This window comes from Diachasma alloeum, unplaced genomic scaffold, assembly GCF_001412515.2.
Source record: "Diachasma alloeum isolate Michigan unplaced genomic scaffold, Dall2.0 Dall_scaffold_00586, whole genome shotgun sequence".
NCBI classification, from domain to species: domain Eukaryota; kingdom Metazoa; phylum Arthropoda; class Insecta; order Hymenoptera; family Braconidae; genus Diachasma; species Diachasma alloeum.
In genome coordinates, this window is record NW_021680718.1 from 234,370 (window position 1) to 246,522 (window position 12,153).

General features: G+C 35.7%; 1 long non-coding RNA gene across 1 annotated transcript; it reads left to right on the top strand.

Annotated features, from left to right (window-relative positions):
* The first annotated feature begins 7,028 nt into the window (after nt 1-7,028).
* Nucleotides 7,029-11,704, top strand: LOC107043483. The gene is made up of 5 exons (XR_001461236.1): nt 7,029-7,383; nt 7,452-7,601; nt 7,679-8,705; nt 8,772-9,111; nt 11,536-11,704. It is a non-coding gene; the product is annotated as an uncharacterized LOC107043483 (long non-coding RNA).
* Nucleotides 11,705-12,153: the final 449 nt, after the last annotated feature.

The following is a 12,153-nucleotide window of genomic DNA, read 5'->3' on the forward strand; positions in this document are numbered from 1 at the left end:
ATCAGAATCAGAGTTGAATAGAAATGTTCACACACCATCATCCTCCACCATGGAAACGGAAAATATTGATGATCAAGATGATTCTGATTCTGTGGAGGATGAAGATATGCATAATTTATCACAAGAATATATGCAATTATTCGACACTCCTGATGGGGATAAAAAATTGGGCTTGAGAACAGGAGTGCGCAAGTATAAAGGTAATTGAGTAATCGGGATAACCCCAATTAAATTTGAAGGGGGTACAATCGTGGTTGGTCATGAAAAATTTGATCAAACTCCAGGACTTCTCGAAATATTATTCAAAAAAGAACCCAATGTGGAGAAAATTACAGATGATGATAAGAGAGCATTCACGAAAATTGTGAAGATGACACATCTTGATAGGCAATATTTTTACCCAAAGAAAAGTTTGATGCGGCACAATACAGAAAAGTTTGTGAATTTCATGACTCAATCTCCTCAAGGGACAGGATTATCAAATCAAATGATTGCAAAGAGGAAACGTAATATCGATTATGTATACTGGGATGATCCAAATGAGCTGGTGGATCGACTCCGATTGTTGTATGCATCTCAAGCAGCTGGCAATAATAATCATAATAATGAAATAATTTCAATTATCGAAGAGCTGCGGGAGGCTGGATTGATATATTGGAAGTGAACACATCTTGGAAACATCAGTTACAAAATGAGCGTTGATGTGTTTGGACGACAGTTGAATGCTCCTGGAGCTGCACCCCGGAATATTCAAGGACCCCCAGGTCGGGGCTTCAAGCTCACAGCAGATGGACAATTTGATATGAAGAACAAGCGATTATGTAACGTTGCTGAAGCAGTAGAAGATAATGATGTAGTTTCCATGAAGGTTGTCAAGCGGCTGATTGAAGATTTGCGGATTAATTTACTACAAAAACACATGACACAGAACCTTGAAGCCATTCGAACACTAGATGAGAGAGTGAAAACATTGGAGAGTTCAGGTAAAAATTCTCCAATCGAATCGAATGAAGATAATAGTATAGCAGCTGCACCAGAGTTTTCAGATAGTGGAAAAGAAGTGAAACGTGTTAAGAGAAGTTCTAAAACGTTAACTGAGAATGAAGGTGAAAAAACAAGGAAAAACAGAAAAGTTTAAGGCGGAAAAAGAAGCTCTAGTTGAGGAACTCCACAGACCTGCGCGTAGGAATTATCCCAGACGCAGAGTAGATATACGAGGTCTCAATGAAACTTGGCAAGCTGATCTTGTGGATATGTCAGCATATGCTAAAGAAAATGATGGTTATAAATTTCTACTCACAATTATCGACATTTTCTCTAAATTTGCATGGGCAGTACCCATTAAATCAAAAAGTGGATTGGATGTAACAAAAGCTATGGAATCTGTACTCAATCAAGGTCGAGTACCTCAAAAGCTACATGTTGATCAAGGAAAAGAATTCTATAACAAAGAATTCAAAAATCTGATGCAAAAATTTGATATAAAAATGTATTCAACGTTTAGTAATTTAAAAGCGTCGATTTGTGAACGATTCAACTGTACGTTAAAAGAGCGATTGTGGAAAAAATTCTCTCTTCAAGGATCATACAGATGGTTCGATATACTTCCTGACATTATATCATCTTATAATGATACAAAACATCGAACAATTCATATGAAACCCAAGGATGTGAATGAAACGAATGAAAAGTTCCTTCATCACCAAGTTTATGGAAAATTTCTGAACAATAGAGTTAAAGAAGCGAAATTCAAAATCAATGACAAAGTGAGAATCAGCAAATATAAACATGTTTTTGAAAAAGGCTATACACCCAATTGGACAACTGAAATTTTCAAGATCATTCGCGTGAGGAGGACTGAACCAACTACTTATAAATTGATTGATTATCAAGATAATCCTATTGAAGGAAGTTTCTATGAGGAGGAAATATCTAAAGTTATGCATCCTGATGTATACCTGATTGAAAAAGTGATTAAACAACGAGGAAATTAATTATATGTGAAGTGGTTAGGCTTTGATGATTCTCATAATAGTTGGATCAATGAGTCAGATATGTAATGTGCAGAGATATTTTTTTTATCTACTTGATGTGTATCATTTGTGAAAAGGAAATAAAATTGAAAAAAAAACACAAAATTTTTGTATATTCATATTTATTTTTCACCTTAATCCTAAATATACAATGTATGAAAATATATATATTTATAATTATATACTTGGTGTAGTATACCCCCAATGTAAGGTATCTATCATGTTCGTAGAAATCATACGCATAAGCGATCCCAGCTCAATGCTAATTTCTTCTGACGGATTGTATGCACCTCATGTTTCTTACTCCGGATCAAATATTGATCTTTCACAACATGCTCATTATTGAGGAGACAGTTCTTATAGTCATTAAAAGTGATTTTCCTGAGTGTAGCAGCTTTAACATCCTTAGCTTTCTTCTTAGCTTTTTCGTCATCCAACATCCTGAATGCGTATTTCAACCATGATTTTACCATTATTCTCATCCTTCATAAGACCCAATACTTTCTTGTTTGCTAGCGGCATTCCATAAACATTATCCTCTTTGCAGTCACAGAGGTATCGAACATGTGTATGTCTCGTTTAACACACTTATAGATATTGGGTACTTTGAACAAATGNTCGAACATGTGTATGTCTCGTTTAACACACTCATAGATATTGGGTACTTTGAACAAATACAATAAACTATCTGTATCTGTGTACATCAATTTCGCGGTGCTCCCAAATTGAGTTTTGACATAGTTGTAATGGAAGTCATACACAACCGTTTTCGATAAATCGAGGATGGCAAATCCAACGTAGATGGGTTTCTTGAAGTACACTGACGTCCGATTCATTTCAATGATAACCATAGCATCATCGAAGATCATACAGCTATGAAAATTAGGTTTTGCTATCAAAGCTTTTGCTCCATACCGACCACACTAGTGTGTAACGAGCTTAATATCTTTCTGTTTTCTAACATTCTCCATCGTTTTTCCGAATACAGCATTATTCCTCAATTTGTAAAAGTTTTTTTTGAATTCATTCTTTGATGCTTGTCTCTTCAGAGTATTCAGTTCAATGTAGGGTTTCAACCAAGGCTCCTGCTCGAATTTCAAAATACGATGAATGTGTTTTAGTTTCATACCAAGTGCTGTGTATTGTTTCAAGTTTCGATAGTGTATGACATACTTCTCCTTCGGGAAAAGTGTTGTCACTAATTTTGCATGTTTGCTTCCTGGTGGGATTAAATGCTCTGGGCAGAGAGGGAAATCCTTATGCAAATCATGTAGTCCGTTCGGATATTCCAAATCAACTTCAAGAATGTATCCAATTGGCGAGTCATCAGGAATATTCAGAATATCCACAGAAGAAGGATCAATCCACTCAAATGAATCACGAGGCAGGCTCATACACATAGCAGCCCCATACAAATTGTTCACATCATAATACATTAAATATGATGTTTCTGTAGATGAATCATAGAGTTTCTCCCCCATAAATGGATTATTAGCATGAGCATATCTATTTGCACACTGAGATACCCCACCTCTGATACCTTTTTCAATGAATAAAATCATTTCTGTATCTGTAAGAAGCTCCAAACTCACCTTTGTATGCTTCAACATAGCATCGAAGGCTAAACCAGGTGCTGTATAATAATGCAAAGGGTCCAACTCATATGTAGAGAGGCAATTGTGACGGAAATTTTCGAAAATGTCAGCTAGCAATAAGACATCAGTCTGTAGATAAAGATCTGAATACTCCCCCAATGTTTTAATATCAAATTGTCTCCACACACTCAGAGCATGCTGATAATCTTCATCGGATACATGCTCATCCATCAGTTTTGAATAAAACGCTTCTTTCTCTGGTAATTTCGTTTCATCCAATTTACTCCAATCATCAATATATTCATAGGGGAATACTCCCTTTCTGCACAGAAGATTGAATTTGATGGGATCTGGTTGGTATTTTTTAGTGATTTCTTTATGCACATCATCAAGATAATTTGCTAATTTTTGAAGACTGCTACCCATAAATCGGAACGAATCGATGAATCTCAAATTCACGCAAGTCCCTGGGATCCATTTAGTGAATGAGATATAACGTTCTTTATTCACAGGAAGAATTTTTATATCCCCCGGAAATGATGTTGCGAAGCTGCGAATGATGAAGTGGGCATCATAACCAGATAGATTGTGGAATATGATGGGGATGATATGAGAGTCATGATATGCAAGATTACAGCCGCGATGTGCTGCCCCACGATATTTTCCTCNCTTTCTGTTTTCTAACATTCTCCATCGTTTTTCCGAATACAGCATTATTCCTCAATNCTCCATCGTTTTTCCGAATACAGCATTATTCATCAATTTGTAAAAGTTTTTTTCGAATTCATTCTTTGATGCTTGTCTCTTCAGAGTATTCAGTTCAATGTAGGGTTTCAACCAAGGCTCCTGCTCGAATTTCAAAATACGATGAATGTGTTTTAGTTTCATACCAAGTGCTGTGTATTGTTTCAAGTTTCGATAGTGTATGACATACTTCTCCTTCGGGAAAAGTGTTGTCACTAATTTTGCATGTTTGCTTCCTGGTGGGATTAAATGCTCTGGGCAGAGAGGGAAATCCTTATGCAAATCATGTAGTCCGTTCGGATATTCCAAATCAACTTCAAGAATGTATCCAATTGGCTAGTCATCAGGAATATTAAGAATATCCACAGAAANACAATCATGACCTCGATGCGTTTTGAGTTTTGATCGAGAATCATCAAAAGTACAATGCGTGTAGTATGCGAAGTTATGGGCAATATGATGATCATTCTCCCCCTCCGGTTTTATCAGAGATTCTAGATCTGCGTAAACTGCAAATGGAATTTTTTCTCCATGCTTGAAATTTTTGAATTTTAATATCTTATCCTTCTCATCAGGTATAATCATTCATACTTTGTTCAGATTAGTACAATCTTCTCTATGTTTCTCGAACGAAGCTTAATGTCTGAAGTGACAAAGACAACGATCACATAACCATGTGAATGACTTTGCTTTGGAGATTTGATTGCTGACTAGTAGTGACAAGTTGCGAATCCAAGCGAAATGAAAGGTTGATTCATCAGACAATTCCGTATTGCTCTCCACCATCAATAAATGGATTGTATCTCGACTTGTAATCTTCTTACTCAAGTATAAAGGAACTATGGTATTCTTGCGAGCATGCGATTCTAGGCCATAAACATGAATCCTCAAATCATTCATCTCCTCAAACTTGGGAATTTCTTTGAGAGTCATTGGGAAGGTTAGACCTTCATATTTGAGTACAGTGCGAAAATGAGGATATGAACCGAGTGAGCAGGCATTTTTACATGTCGGATGAAGAGCGGCCGTAACTGCCCACAAAAAACAAAATTGATCGAAATTTTTTATATTCACAACAGCTTTCCTAGCTTGGATGTCATTTGGAAGCTCAGTGAATGTTGAGGCTCCACCTTTCATGGGTTCGTACTTGTTAATATTAACAACCAAATTCACTATTTCACTGAAGGTCCAGCCGGAACCCATCTCTTGAAAATCTTCCAGTTTGACAATGAAATGATCTATTATGGAATAATCAAACCAATCACTCAGGTTTGTTCCAGGCAGAATCACTTCATTTTTCGATGTGAAATGTTTCGTTTCTTCTTGAACTTCCTCTGATTTTATGATTATAAATTTACATGAAAGCACGCAATTGACCTTCACGCCCCCTACATCACTCAAAATATGATCCAATTGACGGTGAACTAGAACTTTACAATCTTGAAGGAAAGATTTGATGTCTTTATGAACCAAATTGATGACAACCCCTGTCTTGATTCGATTTTCGAAGGCAGATTGTAAATTTCTCCATTTCACTCGATTGGAAATTTTCTTCACTGATTTCTTCTTCTGCATTTTACCACCATGTTTGCTGTGATATTTAAACGCTTCAATATACCACAGTAGTTGTGCAATTGTTGCTTGAATTCCACTCATTTCACCACTGGACTTTGCATTTTTCAAGTATTTGTTCAATAATTTAATATTTCTTTCTGTTAAAGTCTTCAGGTTCTCAATCTTATCAGCATGAGCACAAGGAAGCTCATATGCTTCTCTCAAAACTCGCAATAACTTCTTTCTTTGTTCATCCATCCCAAAAGATGGAGTCGACACTAACTGGTTCAGGATGGTTCCCCACCTCTTTTATACTCAAACGATGACTCATACCATAAAGAAAAAAAGTATGATGACTCATTTGTATAGAAAAAGGTTATGAGATAAGGATCATCTCATATTTCAAATCTCGAAAACTCTAGAACTCCCCCAACGAAATTCGAGAACTCTCAAGAAGGTTCTAGACTCTCCTTCCAACCCCACCTCTTTTATACTTGAATGATGACTCATACCATGAAGAAAAAAAGTATGATGACTCATTTGTATAGAAAAAAAGGTTATGAGATAAGGATCATTTCATATTTCAAATCTCGAAAACTCTAGAACTCTCCCAATGTAATTCGAGAACTCTCAAGAAGGTTCTAGACTCTTCTTCCGATTATTCTCGAATGATGATGTCATTATTTGATAAAGTTTCCGTATATAAACCCTCGAAGAACCGCACTCTGACATCAGTTCACTAACGGCTCTCGAAGTATAGAGCTGTAGCAGAAATCCTAAGAGAAACATTGGAGCTCTTTCTGTCCATCTCTAAATCATCATAAAAGATGGACTTGTCTGCTATCAACAATATCTCCAGAAGCAGCTACTTACCAACTAAGAAGATGGTGGAACTCGAGTCGAACACAGACTACTTCATTTCTGACATTAAAACTGTTAGGACACGATTTGGATTGAGTATTGTTATCACCATCGACGCAACTTTCACCGTTTTCCTGCCAGAACGAGTCAGAAAATTTCTCCTGAGTGATGAGAAGCAACTTCAGGAGCCCGATTCCGATCGAGGTGGGCGAGTGAGACGGAGTGAGAAGTGAGAGTTGGTTCGTGAGACGGAGCGTTTTTTGGTCGAAAATGTGAGAAGCAATTACGTATGCATCCACGAGATGGCGTAAGGCGCTAATTATTGTTGTTGCTTCCCTGTCAAAATGGAATGACAGGTTAAGATTACTGTTAATGTTTGAAAATTGATTTATAACTCGATAACAGTAATTCAGCGAAAAAAAAACCAAATGCAATTAATGTAATTCATTAATTTTTATATTGTATATACTTCTCCATCCATCCGTATATATCAAGTGTTGCGGAGTACTGCCGATCTAGATTGGAGTAGAGTGATGTGATTTGTGGTCCTTGAGACACATTTGAAATTCTTCGATTATTTGAATTTATATCTACAGGTAAGTTTATGCAATTCAGTCCATCATTTTACAAGGTGATTCACCCTTTTATAAATTCTACATTGCAGTTGAATGGATCTATTAGAGCTATTATTAGATGAGGAAGACGGTTTGGAAATTTGGCGAGAAAAACAAACGCTTCGTTTTCATCGTCTGCATATACGAGACGCAGTGAACCCATTTGACATCCCTGACTTACAATTCGTTCGACTATTTAGGTAAAATATGGGACAGTTGAATTTCAGAGTATTTTTACATTCATATGAGCTTAATACTTCAAGAATTGAATCTATAGATTCACCCGGCAGGGTGCAATGTCACTCCTTGATGAGTTGGCTGGTTTTCTCCCAGAATCCACCAGGAAGGATGTCATACCCATTCATCTGCAGGTGCTAGCAACCCTGAATTTTTTATCTGGCGGTTCCTATCAACGCAAAGTTGCAGGAGATTTTTTGGCATGCATGAGCCAGACATGTGTGAGTCGCTTCCTTCATAGAGTGGTAGAAGCACTGAATCAAATTTTGCACAGATGGATTTGTTTTCCCAAAACAGATGCTGCGATCAGGCAAATTCAGGAAGGGTGAGCGATAATTCACCATGTATCGATGAATGATAGATTTTTATTAATAAACAAAGCTCTAAGGGGATTTTTTTGACTAATAGATTCCAATTTCGATGGATTTCAGCATTCAACTTAATTCATTACTTCATACTTTATTTGAACTAGTACCATGTAGATTTTATGATAATTTATAAGATTTTAGGAAAAAAAGAAAAATTATTATAGATTATACTCAGGGATAAATTGTAGAATAATTCAGAAATCTTCTTGTCATCAGCTAAAATTATCAATCAGTTGAAATCGACAAAAAAGATGGACCATTTAAATGAATGGAGTAATTGTAGTTTGTTACAGATATTTGAATGAAAAAAACTCCTTGTTATCCTGGAAACTGAATTAAAAAATTGAAAATCCTGGTCATTTTTATAAGAATAATGATAGAAAAAAATGGACTTCCTGTTACGCCAGATATTAAATTCAAAATCTTTTGCCTCCCTAAACTTTTAACTGCTCTTTCTACGTATACACTGGGGTGATTTATCATACCACCCCATTGCTATATTCACCTTGCATTCGGAACGCATCAGCAAAGTATCATATCGTATAATAAACATTATTCTATAGTTTTTGGGAGTGTGATGGTTTCCGCGATGTGATGGGCTTGATCGACTGTACGCACGTATCAATTGTGAAGCCATCCGGAAACCGAGAGGCTCATTTCATCAATCGAAAACATTATCATTCGTTAAATGTGCAAGTTGTTAGTTCAACCAGTTAATATAACCAATTAATATGTATTGCTTCTTAAACAAAATGATAAATGTAGGTATGTGATCATAAACTCCGAATCCTCACTATCAATTCCTCCCATGGAGGGAGAACCCACGACTCTCGTGTTTTTGCTTCGTCTCAATTATCAGGCTACTTGAGGGAACAGTATGAGGCAGGGCGGCGCGACTGTTGGTTATTGGGTGATTCGGGCTACCCTTTACTGCCCTTTTTGTTAACTCCAATACTTAATGCACCCGAAGGAACACCAGAACATCGATACACGAAATGTCATGCTCGAACAAGATCAACAGTGGAACGATGTTTTGGAGCGCTAAAAGGAAAATGGAGATGTATCTGTAAGGAGAGAACTCTCTACTACGCTCCAGAGTTCGCAGGTATCCCTGCGGGTTGGATTGGAAATCTAGTTTTCTATTGGAAACAGTTCATGAGTGAAGTGGTAAATCGGTATAAGTCGATTTTTATTCGAAAATGAGTTTTTGCCGGAAAACGCTTCTACATTTTATATTACATAGTCTCCAAAAACGGTTTAAGCAAAAAACGAAAATGAACCATATTTTTATTTAATTAAAAAATAGAATAAGTCCAACATTTCACGTACGAAAATTTTTAATAGAAAACCCTAAAGAATTCTATAGGAATTTCTATAGAACTTCTATTGGATTTTCTATACGTTTTATTATTATTACGCCATTTCTATTGACATGTTCGATAAGGAATATTATATAGAAAAATGTCAATAGAAAAAAAAGTCAATAGAATTTCATTTTTCTATTGAATTTTCCCACTCAAATTTTCTAAGTTTTTTTTAGTCATTTTTTTTCTTCTCTTCAAAAAAATCGAATGAAAAAACTTAGAAAATTTGAGCCGAAACAATTCTGTAGACAAAGAAATGCTATAAACTGTTTCTATATAAATATAAATAAAAGATAAAAGAAACGGCAAAAATAGGAAACAATAGTCGCTACCCAATTAATCCCCCTATAGTTTCATTAGAAATTCTCGAGAATGGCTATAGGTAGAGGGCTCAGGTTGAGTTCATTCGATTTGTTTTGAAAAAATACATAGGAAACAATAGTCGCTACCCTATTAATTCTGTTTAATAATAAATAAAGATAATTCGCTTCCCCACTTTTCTATTAAAACTCCGTGGTTTTTAGCTAAAATTTGCAATGCATGTGCTGTCCTCCATAATATGGCTATTGAGTGGAATATGCCGGAAGTCGAGCTTAATAATTTTAATGAGAATTATGAGAATGATGAAGAGGAGGATGCCAACGATGATGAAGTGGATATTCCACAAGAGATTCCGGCTCGAATTGGAAACCAACTTCGAACTGAGATCGTTGGAGTATATTTTTCCTAAACGCACAATAATTATTCACTCATTTATCACTTCTTCGGTTCAATTTTTTTTATGCTCATTCATTTGTTCTCGTCTCCTTTGACGATACTGTCAGAAAAATTGAGGAAAAACCAAGATGGCTAGGATTACAGAGACCCATAAATGGGCAATGCTCAATTTTATGAAAGTGAATCCTGAACTAGCTTTCGGTTTGGTGAAAGGCTCTAACTGTGGCTCAAAAGCGGAAATGGTAATTTATCATACAAATAAATCAAAACCAAAACTTGAAACAAAAATTGAATTCATCAGGAACATCTCAAACGAGCTTTTGCACTGACTGTCAATGCTGCATCACGAGAACCTCTTCATAAAGATGCTGACCAGGCCATGAAAGTAAATTCTTCAAATATTTTAGTTTATTCTGACGTATCGTAAGAAATNAAAACTCGTGTAATCGTCGTCTCGGGGCCAGTTACTTGTCAATTCTTTGATTACCTTCTTTATACTTTATACTCGCTTGATACATTCAGTATCAAACCGAGTTTTATTTATTCAATAACTTTTAAATTAATGATTAAAAAACAATTCCCAATAAAGTAATTATTTCTATTATCTACCCGCGTGTAATTCATCCCTAATTGAACCCAACCGCTCGGGTCCATTACAAGGCCATGAAAGTAAATTCTTCAAATATTTTAGTTTATTCTGGCCTATCGTAAGAAATGGAATTTCACATTGTTAATTATCTCGATCATGAAAAATTCTTCGGAAACAATATTATAAGACATTTTTTTACACCTGATGAAATTCAATACGAAAAAGATCTTTTGACATTTCTTCAGTTTCCCCATCCTGCAGATTATTCAACAATTGATAACATTTATGAAATTGACGTAAGGACATAGTTGTGATATTCCGGAAATGGGAAATTTTTCATCTAAAATTATCTCGCCCCGAAAATTTATTGAATTCATGCTCAAATTCTATAGGAATTCGATTGCATTTCATTACAATTCTATGAGAATTTCGTTGAAAAATTCTATGTTTTTTTTTGCATCATTTTTGTTGGATACTTTGAATAAGCAGCTCAACAGATCTTTTTCTATGAAAATGCTTAGGAATAGATTTTTTAGAGTCTTTTCTATTGGATTTTATAATGAAAATCTAATTAAAATACAACGGAAATGAACAGAAAATTTATACTTGTAAATTTTCATAAAAAAATAAAAATTTAATGGCTTTTCTTTTGGATATCTTCAATAGAAATAGCCTAAAAACAAATAGAACTTTTCATTAGAATTCAAATGGAGTCCTAATAGAATTCCAATAGAATTTCCTAATGAAATCACAAGGTTTTTCTATTGAATTTTTTTCATAAGAATGATATTTTTTAATTATTTGAAGGAATGACCGTGAATATCAGTAATGCTATTTTCATTCCGTGTTCAATTCTTAGTCTTGGAAGGATTGGAAGGGTGCAGTTCTGAAGGCTGTGGGAAAACTGAAAGGATATGCTCGAGGTACTGGGGGAGGTGAGCCACGGTTCGATAAATTCGCACTAGTCGATCAGGCATTATTGGAATTTCTGGGACCAGACGCCTATGGTATGCCCCATATTCAAGAAGGGGGTTTCCCAATGTCAAAACGTACTCTCAAGCAGAATAGCTCGAAAAGGAAAGTAATTCGACAGGGGAGTAACCGCATTGTGACGTCTGGTGCCTACAGACCACCTAATCTTCAGCGAAACCTCTTCGACTCAGTCTCACCATATACTCCATCAATGAATCATGAATCCGATGATATTCTGTTATCGCCATACCCGCTGGTGTCTCCCAGTAATGTTCGTGATGCTTGTACTAGCCAGACTTCTCCCGACAATAAATGTTCTAGCAAGCATTCGTGAATAATATTCTTTAATGTGATCAAATTGTAATAATTCTGGATTTCTCCACGACAATGAAATCGTAGAACAAAATTAACATAGGGGAAAGAAAAATTCGGTGAATTTACGTAGAATTACGTACTACGAAATTGAGAGAAGAGAAAAGAAAGAGTATGTGAGTTTGAGCTGACG